Source organism: Sciurus vulgaris (genome assembly GCF_902686455.1).
Source record: "Sciurus vulgaris genome assembly, chromosome: 5".
In the NCBI taxonomy this organism is placed as follows: Eukaryota; Metazoa; Chordata; class Mammalia; order Rodentia; family Sciuridae; genus Sciurus; species Sciurus vulgaris.
In genome coordinates, this window is record NC_136465.1 from 170,869,624 (window position 1) to 170,880,870 (window position 11,247).

The following is an 11,247-nucleotide window of genomic DNA, read 5'->3' on the forward strand; positions in this document are numbered from 1 at the left end:
CCTGTGGCCCAACCTCAGGCACATGGCCGAGGTTTGGGGGCCTCCCCTTCTTGGGACCTCGAAGCCCCTTGGCCTCCACCATGCTCCAGAGGTCGTCCTTCTCACCACAGCCGAGCCCACCACCCGCAGGCGCCACGTCCTCTGTGGATCTTGGACTGGCCTGGGCAGGGCTGGGCCTGCAGCCCCTGCAGCCACAGTGACCCAGCTGTGACCACCACCACACAGTCATGGAAGCCGGCAAGAAGGAGCTGGCTGGTCCTCGGTGGCCTGGGCTTGGGGCATCGACAGGGCAGAGGCCACAGCTGTCCCCGCGGCCCGCACCTCATCCGCAGGGCCTGGGAGGCCCAGGGAGCAGGTGGGCGTTTCTTTCCCACTCGCGGCTGGAACTCAAGTTTTATTTTTATTTTGCTGCTCAGTAAGTCCTGGACGGCTGCAGGTCTGCAGGTCCAGGTGCTGAGGGTCAAGCATCCCCGTGAAAGCAGCACTGGCTTCCCCTCTGCCTGTCCCCCAGGCACCGCCAAGACGGGCAGACCACTCCCAGGTTGGCCCTCCCAGGGACCCCGGCTGCCTGGACACTTCCTGTTCTTCTTGTCTACGTCACTGACTAATTCCCCAGGAGACAGGGGACACCTCACTCGAGCTACATCATTGGCCTGGCGGCCTTCTGGTCCTGCCCACAGGAAGTATCCAGCCACCCTGCTCCTGAGGCAAAGCAGCCACTTCTTCCAGGCAGTCACCGTCACCGTGTCAGAGCCCCTCCCTCTCCTGGAATTTTCTCTGCCTCCAGAATCCAATACTCAAAGAACTTCAAGTTTAACGGTAGGCGGCACCTTGGAGTCCATCTCATGCCCCCTGCCAGCCAGGGTGAGCCCAGGGAGCCGCGTGGGAGCCAACACCCCATGGCCTGAGTGGCAGGGCAGGGGCCGTGGCGAGAGGCCAAGGAGCTAGAGGGCGATCTGCAGCCAGAACGCAGGGTAGGAGGCCACCGAGACTGGGCCGGGGTGGGCTGGGTGGGTTTGGGACCCAGGGGTGGCCCAGGACTCCACCTGGAAGGGGCCCTCTCTTGATTTAATGCCCTTGAGATGCTTCGTGCTTCTGGAGCCCGGGATTCACCAGGCCTGTAGCCGGTCCAGGCTGAGGTCAGCAGCTGGCTCAACCTGAGCCCTTGGGGCAGTGAGCAGGGGCAGGCAGAGCCTGGGGACCAGGGAGCCCACGACGAGGTTGGGAAGCTGTCACCTGCCTGGCCGCCCAGTCGGGAAGTGGGGGCACGGGGACAGAAGCCAGGCCTGTGGGACTCCAGGGTCATGCTCTTGAACACTCCACCTCCTGTCTCCGAGACAGACCCGGGTACACAGAGGCAGCAGTTAGGTTATGTCCCCTTGGTGGGACCACATTCCTTGCTGTGTCTCCCGCAGAGCACCGCCTGCCCCTGCTGCTCCCCTTAAAATGCACTTGGGTGAGGCCTCCAGGCAGCGGAAGGAGCAGCCGGAAGCTTTGCCCCTGGCTTAGGTTTATGGAGGTAAAAGTAAGCGGTGATTATCAGCGATTCATTTGTCAAATGCAAGGTCAACAATCCCATTTGTCCCTGTCACTAAGACAGCGTCAGGAAGCTCCCCACACACTCTCCCCCCAAGACGCTGGCGGAAATTCCACCATTAGAGCAGTGGACCCCGAGGAGCGATTCCAGAGCGAGCACCTCAGAGTCAAGGCGCAGATCCAGGTCAGCGGAGGAAGGAGGGAGGGAAGCAGGGAGGCCCGGCGAAGGCTCGCGCCCTCTCAGGTCGCTGAGGACTCTGCAGCCGCCAAGCGCGTGCAGTCACACGTGCGCGCGTGCACACGGGTAATCCCCTTGCCCTGTGGTAGGGGCTTAAGCCTCTATCTCGGGAGCCTTAGCCCTGCCCCCAGACCCAGGGGCCACCTCTGTCCCTTGGCGGGGTTCCCGAAGGCTCGGCAAGGAAACCCCGCAGGGCTAGAAGCCAAACACAAGGGAGGAGCAACGAGTGGAAACACACACGCACACACACACGCGCGCACACACACGCACGCACACGCACACGCACGTGCATCTGCATGTACCAACCACAGGCTGGGCACAGCTACACGCCACTTTGTCCTCCCACGGGTATGGCAAATCCAGGAGCACCATCCTGTCCCAGAGGAAGCCACAGAAAACACTCCGATGGGGACTCTGTCCCCTGAGGCCCCCCGGCACCCCTGCTCCCTGGAGTCCCAGATCATCTCCACAGGGAGCCAGTACCAGTCAGGGTTCCCTGTCTCTCTCATTCCCTTCCCCAGGAGTGTCCCCACCCCATGCGTCCTCTGTCACTGTCCCCCACTGAACCTGGCGCCTGCATCGCTGCCAAAGCAGCTGGTGGTCGCAATCCCACTGCTGCCTGGCCGCTCTGCCTCTCCCTCCTGGGAGGAGCTGACGGACCCTTCTCATCCCCAGAGCGTGTGAACACAGAGTGGTTAGAGAGGAGTCCTCCGAGGGCAAAGGGACCCTGCCACCTCCACTAAGGACAGCTCCCACGCGGCAGAGTCTCACAAGTTCCAGAGCAGAAAGCGGGCTGGGGGTGGGCAGGCAAGCCCCCTTTAGGTCCCCTTCTTTGTGGTTAACTCAATTCATGCCAGAGAGGCAGGCATGACTGAAGCGCCATTTGGCAGAGAGACTTGGGGTCCTCCTGGCTTGAGGTGGGACTCCGGAAGGCCCAGGCCTGGGAGAGACCCCAAGGGCTGGTGGTCCTGCTCTCCGTGCTCCTCCTCTCAGGAAAGAACCAGCAGGTTCAGTTGGAGGGCAGGCCCAGCACAGGCCGGTCACCTGGTGCTCACAGCAGGCTTGGCAGTCACACATGGGACAGCCCTGACCTTCACCAAATGGCATGATTATTTAATTGATGGCTGCTGTCCCAGCTCGTCATGTTTGTTCAGCAGGGTAAAGACACATCTATGTAATTTTCTTCCCCCGGTTGGGAAGAATTTTCGTAGAATCTCAGTGCAGAGGGCCCACTTTGATACCCTTTGTCCCATAAGATTCCCCCAAGCCCAGCACCAGCCCAGACATCCTAACCTTCTTGTCAGTTCTACCTGGCCCTGGCTGGGTGAGAAGCCGGTGGTGAGACATGAGTGCCCCCTGCTGGTGATGACCCGCACTGCCCACTGGGACTCCAATCCTGGGTAGAGGACCCCACCTGACATCTCCAGGTCTGCCAGGCTGGTTGAGGGGCACGTAGCACGAAGCCCCGAGGAGGTGCTTCAGCAGGACCTGAAGGAGCCGGGGGTAGCTCCACTCCTGTTCCAGCACCAGGGAGCGTGACTGGGGGGTCAGGTTCCTGGGTGGACGCCAGGCATGGTCGAGAAGGCAGAAACGGGTGCCCAGCATCGAGCATGGGCCATCGGGGGGCTCAGGAACTGGGAACCAGAGGAAGTCAGGGATGAGTGACTGGCTGAATGGATTCGCTGCTACTGAAAGGTGCTGTGAATCCCTCTTGACACATAGCGGCAGGCTGGTTTGTGATATGGATCTATTCTGATGTGCACTAGATAGAATGGCTGGCCCATCACATCCACGGTGTTTAAAACAAAGTCTTCAGGTACAAAGAATCAATGCAAAGAAAAACATTCTGTAAGTAACGTGTACACCCTGCGCGGTACCTAGCACAGGTCCTCAGCACTAGTCACGAATGGATGAATGAAGAGATGTTCAGGCAGATTGGGGCAGTGGGTCCCCTATGTGTCCATATGGTGCAGTCACCTGGGTAAGTCCTGAGTTTATAAGTTCATTGATGGGTCTTTTCTCCCCTGAAAAATGATCCCCCCGCCTTGAAAACCGTGACTGGCTAGTTATGAACCTATATTCGTAAGTGCAGTTAATGCAGTTATAATCTGTTTATCTCCCTTAATTGAGTCCCAATTTGCTCATAATAATTTCCAGCAGAGGCCTGGGCAGCTGAGCGTGGGTTTTGCAGAGACTGGAGTATATTTCTCTCGACCCCACACCACGTAGGATGTACGGTTAAGACTGCGCTTGATGTGTGAGCAGTTCAATTATCTTGTTAGATACTCTGATAAGAGAAAAAGAATTTCTGCTCATGAATGTTCATCATTATACCTCTGGGAAAATATTGAGAAAAATAAATGTTATGCTCTTGGTGAAGACTGGCAGACACACTGCCATCGAGTCTGGTTCTTATGTCAGTTTAATGGTATTCAAACAGCAGGGTTTTGTTTTGCTTTTTTTTAGCTTTGAGAGGATTTAAAAACATAAAGCATAAATAGATTTGACATAGCACAGGGTCAGAATTAGTTCCGTTGATGGCAAGTTATTCAATATTAATTCTATTTTATGAATAAATGCAATTAAGTTGCAAATCCCTTAACAGAGTGAAATGTTAGGCCAGTGTTTTAATTGGTATTAGGAAATGTCAGATTAGCATCCCAAAGGAAGACAAAATCTTTGGCACGATGCTGAAAACATATGTGTTAGTTTTAAAGCTGTGTCTTGCTCTCTTGCCTAACTACTAGAATAAAAATTGATGCATCCACTCTCAAGTGCAGCTGGACAGTGCCACCTACATGATTAATGCACCTTCTCTTAATTCATCAATCCCACTGCTAGAAACCAATTCTCCGAAATGCTCCGTGTGGACATCATAACACGAGCACAAGAAACTCACTGGCGCACCATTGGAACAGCAGCCTGAAGAGCCACCAGCAGAACTGGCTGATGGAAACTGAACAAGTAGAATTTGGAATACCACCTTGGCTAGAGATGGGGATTCAACAACACAACCCAGTCAAAAACCAGGCACAGGACGTGAATAGACATTGCTCCCAAGAAGATATGCAAATGGCCAATGGCACATGTAAAGATGTTCAGCATCACTAGGGAAATGTGAGTCAAAACCACAACGAGGTACCATTTCACACCTATCATGATGGAAATTAAACACACACACACACCAGGAAATAAGTGTTGGTGGGATGTGGAGAAATTGGAACCTTTGTGCTTTGCTAGTGAGAATATAAAATGGTGTAGCAGCTATGGAAATACTATCGGAGTTCCTTAAAAAACTTAAAACACAGAATTATCATACGATCCAGTAATTCCACTCTTGGGTATATACCCTAAAGAATTGAAAGCAAGAACAAATATTTGCACACCCAGGTTCACAGCATTATTCACAGATGCCAAAAGATGGAAACAACCCAAATGATCATCACAGACAAATGGTAAAACAAAATGTGACACAGACACAGTGGAATATTATACTGTCGTAAAAAGGAATGGAGCTCTGATAGAGGCTACAACATGGATGAACCTTGACAACATTACACTTGGACATTATGAAAAATTTTGGTGGCAGTCACACAACATTATGAATGAATGTTGCTGAATTATACGCTTAAACGTGATCAATACAGCAAATCTGTGGTATATACATATTTTAACAACATTTTAAGAATCTTTTTAAAATGAGGAAGTCTACATCTCTTCCCTTCCACTCAAGGTCATCTTTGGTTACTGACTTCTAATAAAGTCACACTGCCCAACTTCCCGGGTAAAGTCAGAGGAGGCATCAGTTTCTGCCAAGCTGTCTTGGCTGGGAACCCTGAGCCACCATGGAAGAGTCCAGGTGCTCTGCAGAACCTCACAGAGACACGGTTGATGGCACAGAGCCCTGCTGTTCCAGGCCCAGCCCACAGAGTCTCCCCCACCCAGGCCTCAGACAGGTGAGGGATTGAGGTGACCCAGCCCCAGCCTAGGGCCACCCCGCCAACACCAGGTGGAGCAGGGACGGGCAGATCCTACCAGACTGCAGATCCGTGAGCAAAATAAGTGTTGCTGTCGTTTTAAGCTACTAGGTTTGGTGATGATTGGCTGTGGCGATAGATAAATGGTCCATCCTGCAAACATGTGCTGTGCTGGGTGAAGCTGGGGTCCTGGGTTTGAAGAGACAGGGGGGTTTCGTTCCATCCAGAGGGCTCTTTACCCAGAAGGCAAGGATGTGAATAGGAAGGAGAAAGGTGGCCAGGGTACCCAGCATGGAGGTTTGCACCCCAACACTTCAGGGGCTCTAGGTTTATTTTATTTTATTTGGGGGGGTGGGTACTGGGGATTGAATCCAGGAGCCTTCGACCACTGAACTGCATCCCCAGCCCTATTTTGTATTTTATTTAGAGACAGAGTCTCGCTGAGTTGCTTAGCACCTGGCTTTTGCTGAGGCTGGCTTTGAACTCCCAATCCTCCTGCTTCATCCTCCTAAGCCGCTGGGATTACAGGCATGTTCTACCACACTGGGCTTCTAGGTTTATTAAGTGCAAAAGAATCTAAAAATAAATCCATATTGTACCTTCCCGAAGACCCTCCCCTGTCCCCTCTTGTTCAAGTCCTTCCTAACTCGCTCCACTACTCTCTGCAAGTCCTGCTTGTGACCACCTGTGTGTTGTCTGTGTCCAGTCAGGGGAGCAGAAGCCCTGTAAGGAACACCCCAAAACCCAGAGGCTCACCAGCACAAGCTCCTTTCCTGTGCTCACAACAGTTGGGGGCAGCAGTCGGATGATTCTTGGACCTGGTCCCACCTGCACGATCCCACCCACCCAGGCTCCGCCCCCTCTAGCCCTGTCCTCTGCACCCAGCGAGGAGTGAGGACAGAGAGGGTCTGATGGGCAGGCCCATGAGGGGCACATCCATCACACAGGACCCAGCCACGTGGTCACTCTCACTGCAAGGGAGGCTGGAAATACAGCCAGCTGGGGGCCCAGGAAGAAGAGCAAAAAGAGCCATTGCTCTCCGGGATAAGATCCCGTGTCAGGGCCGGCCGCCTTCTTTGTCACGTCTGGCACCAAGCCTGGGGCGGGGACCGTCAGGAAAGGCGGGGTCCACCCATGAACGCCTGGGGCTGGCCGAGTGGACACTCCTCCCACACGCTTCGTGCTGGGGAGGGGTGTCGCTGCTCTCGGGAAGCAGGCTCTGAGCTCGGGGCAGCGCAAGCCGCGCAGCTCAAGGGCGCCTTTCCCAGACTCAGGACGCCTCTGCCGCCAGCCGCCTGAGCTCCCGGCTGCGGCCTCTCCAGCTCCCGCGCATCCGGGTGATCTCGGGGCCACTCCCCTTTGTGACAATCAGTGGCCGGGGTCTGAAGAACTGTGGGCTCTGTGGTGGCATCCAGAGCTCACTCTCCCTGAGGGCCCTTGGCTCTGGGCACAGCCCTTGAACACAGTAGGTGCTCCGCTCGTTTGGGGGATTAATTTGCTCACACAGGCTCAGGCTTCAAGCTTTGCTGCTTCACAGTGTGGGGGTCCCTTCTAAGTCATAAAGAAATCAAGGGGGTGTCCACGGACGGGCCCTCTGTGTGGAATCGCAGCAACCCCTGCAGCAGGACCAGTGGCCTCCCTGAAAGTCACTCCTGAATCAGGGACCAGGGCAGCCTCCTGTGGGCGCCAGGACCACACAGGTCACCTGGCCCACATCAGGGCAGGACCTCGAGCCCCTGCGCGTACACAGCGATCCTGCCGCTGGCGCCTGCAGGAGGCGGTGCCGGGCTCTGTCCGTGGTGCTGAACTTGGCGTCTCTAACCAGCCGCGACTCTGAATCTCCCAGGAGCCCCGTGAAAACAGTATCCGGCTCCGTCTTCGGAGACTTGAGTTTTGAGAGTCCACTAGGGAGCCCCGGAATTTGGTTTTGCCAAAAACCTGCCACTGTACACGGTACTGGGCATGTCTGGACACCGTCAGGAACCACTGGGTCTTCTTGGGGCGGCTGCTATGCCCAGAGACTGCGAGGCACAGAGCTGCCCAGGCAGGGTCTCTTGCTCTGGGGGGCTCACAGTCCTTCAGCACGTGTGGGGAGGAAGGCGGTGGGGGGCCCCCTGCTTTGCGTGGATGGCACCCCACCCATGACTGACTCTGCTGGAAGTGTGACAAGAGGCAGGTGGGGACAGGAGTCATCACACCGCAACTGCTGCAAGTTTCTGTCCTTGGGGTCTCCACACCCCTATGGGCAAGGCAGGGTGATACACTTGGCTCAAGATCCCAACAGACCCTGCAACAGGTCTTCGTCACGCCCGGGGCCCGCACACCCCTGCACTTGACCTGGGCTCCCACGACCGGCCCGGCTCCCACTGTCCTGGCTGCGATCTGCGCTCTCTATTGAGGGCAAGGTTTGCATGGATTCCCCTGGGCGGAGATCCCACCCCACCCACCCCACCTGCCCTCGGGGGAGCCAGTAGTGAAGTCTTAGGGAGGAGGAGTGGGAAGAGCAGCCTGTGCCCAGGAAAGGCTCCTGGGTCACAATGCTGTTGGAACAAGTGCTTGCAACCAAAAGAAGTCAGGGTGGGCCTCCGGGAAACCAGGCGCCTGGCCAAATGCAAATCAGGCAGAGCCACATCCAGCCCAGGGCTGCCTCTCCTTCCTCTGGGTGTGCGGGAGAACAGGAAGCAGAGCCAGGACAGCTGTGCCTGATGCAAACAGATGTTCTCCAGCCAAATGTGGGGCAGGGAGGAGAGCGCAGAGGAGGGGCAGGAAAGAGAGGCCTCTCCAGCACGGCAGGACCTCCGGAGCCTGCCGCAGCAGTGTGCTTCCAGTGTGGCCTTTCCCAGGGGAGGCTGCCCAGTGACCTCCCGTAGCCCCTCCCGCCTCCCAGCCACCCGGCGTTACAGTCTCATCTCCTGCCTGCCCTCAGGCCCCGTTTGAACGAAAACCCCAGACATGGTCTCATTTCACCCATGAATACTTCAAAATGCAACTCTCACCTTTCAGAACATTTCTCAAAATAGCCTCGATATCACTGTCACCCCTAGGAACATGAAGAGCCCCTCAGTGTCATCTAACACAGTCCCGACTCAGACTTCCCCGCTTTCCTCAAAGATGTCATTTTAGGGTTCATGCATCTGAATCAAAATCAAAGCCGGGTGCACAGGTCGCGTTTCAGTGCCGTCTCTGGTGACTCTGGCGTCTCATTTCTCCCTCCTTCTTTCTGAATGCCATCTTCCTGGTTGAAGAGGCCAGGTCCTGTCCTGTCCAACTGTCCCCACAGTAGACCCCGGGGGTTGCGCCTCAGGGCCATCTACCATGCTGCACAGCCCGGCAGATCCTGTGCGCTGGTGCTCAGGTCCCACCGTGAGGGGGTGCAGACCCCATGGAGGTGCCAGTCCTTCCTATCGGATCATAAGTGGACACGTGCCCAGGTTTTCTCCTCTGGATGACACTAAGAATGACCAGTGGGCTCCAGTGTTGCTGGACTGATTCCTCCATGATAAAGCCACTCCCCATGGCCTGACCCTCAGCACGACCCCATCCACGGGGATCCCAAAACACTGGCGATCAAAGCAGGAGCCATCGGAGAAGCCCAGTCACCCGTTTTTCTGTTTGTCCTTCAGATATTTGTTGAGCATCTACTGTGCCAGGTCATGAGCTGCAGCAAAGAGAACCCGGGACCCCAGCCGGGTGGGGGTGGACACCCGATGCATCGGCAAGAGTTGGTCTGGGAGCAGGAGGTGTGGGCAGTGTCCCCCCAGGTGAGGTGGCTGCTGCGAGCTGGGTGGCCCAGGGGCCCCTGAGGGGCAGTGGCTCTTGACAAGAGCAAGGCTTCCAGGGAGAGGGGAGAGCTGTGCAGGCAGAGCCCGGCCGGCCCCAGGAGCCAGGAGCAGCCGCGAGCACCGAGCTCTGAGACTGGAGTTGATCCTTCCCTGCGGCACCTGTCTCCTCATCTGCAGAATGGGCGTAGCCGCACACCAACTCCGAGGACAAAGTGGCCTGGTTCACGTCAAGTGCTCGCAACGTGGCAGGCGGGCAGCGTGCCCTCCTGACAGTCACCTCAACAGCAGGGCGAGCTGAGACACCAAGTCTCCCAGGGCAGTGCCCATTGTTCACTGAGAGGCAGCGCGGCTGCGGGGAGTGGGCTCAGCTCGGCCGTGCCTACTCCTTGACAGGGTGGTGGCTGGTCGGGAGCTCCCAGCCCCTGAGGAGCATCTCCAGCTTCCTTCCAGTGCCTGTCCCAGGCCAGGATACGTCCCCCTTGCCATGGGAGTCCACCTTCTGTCCAAGGTCAGTAGCCACCATGGCCCCCAACTTATCCATGTGCACCCTGAGCGGGGCGGGCAGGGGTCTCCAGCCCCGGGCTGACAGTGAGGGGGCCCAGGAGCACAGCCAGGCGAACCAAGGCGGTCCAACCCCAGCTCCCGGCCCGGCCTGCGGGGCCCACACGGGTGCTCCGCACAGGCAGCAGCAGCCTCAGAACCTCCCCCACTGAGCACCCAGGCGTGAGCCCCTCCCACTCCATCCTAATTCGATCCTCGCTGACGCCTCCTGCCCCACCCCCAGCTATTCTGGGATAATGGAGGCAGCAGATGGCCTGAGCCCTGTTCCCTCCACCGACCCTCAGGATCTACGAACTACCCGAAAATCTGCTGCTGCTTCTAAAATCAGGCCAGCCAGCCAGCAGCCTCCCCTGCAGGGTCAGGAGGACAGTGGCCTCCACACCAGGCCTCGGCCAGGGATGCCTTCATCGGCTCCATCCTGCACGCCCAGCACCAGGCCAGCCAGGAAGAACCAGGCTCTGACCAGATGTGCTGGGGGACCACAGGCATGTGACAGTCCCTCTCTGGGCCCCAGGACCCTCCCTAGGAGACAAGGGGCTGAGCTTGGTGGTTCCAGATGCCTCGGACCCACAGGTGCCAGAAAAAGGACTCTGGTCCCTCAAGAGTGAAGGACATGACCTAAGGGAGCCCCAGTCCCTGCTACCTGGGGCAGGGCCCCTCCAGCCCCCAAGGTCTCTCCTCACTCCTCCCTATCCCAGGGGCCCAGTGACCCCAATGCCCAGCATCCGTGTGCACACGTACACACGCAAACCACATGTGCACCCTAATGCAGAGATGCACAGACGGGCAGTCACACCCATGCACACCTCAACCCGTGCACACCTCACACCCATGCACACACCACACCCTTGCACACGCCACACATGTACACATGCCGCACCCACACACTTCACACCCATGCACACCTCAACCCGTGCACACCTCACACCCATGCACACACCACACCCTTTCACACACCACACATGTGCACATGCCGCACCCACACACTTCACACCCATGCACACCCACACACCTCACATCCATGCACACCCATGCACACCTAAACCTGTGCACACCTGAAACCCATGTACAGACTCAACACCTGTGCACACCTCACACCCATGCACACACCACACCCTTGCTCACCTCACACATGTGCACGCCTCACACCCAT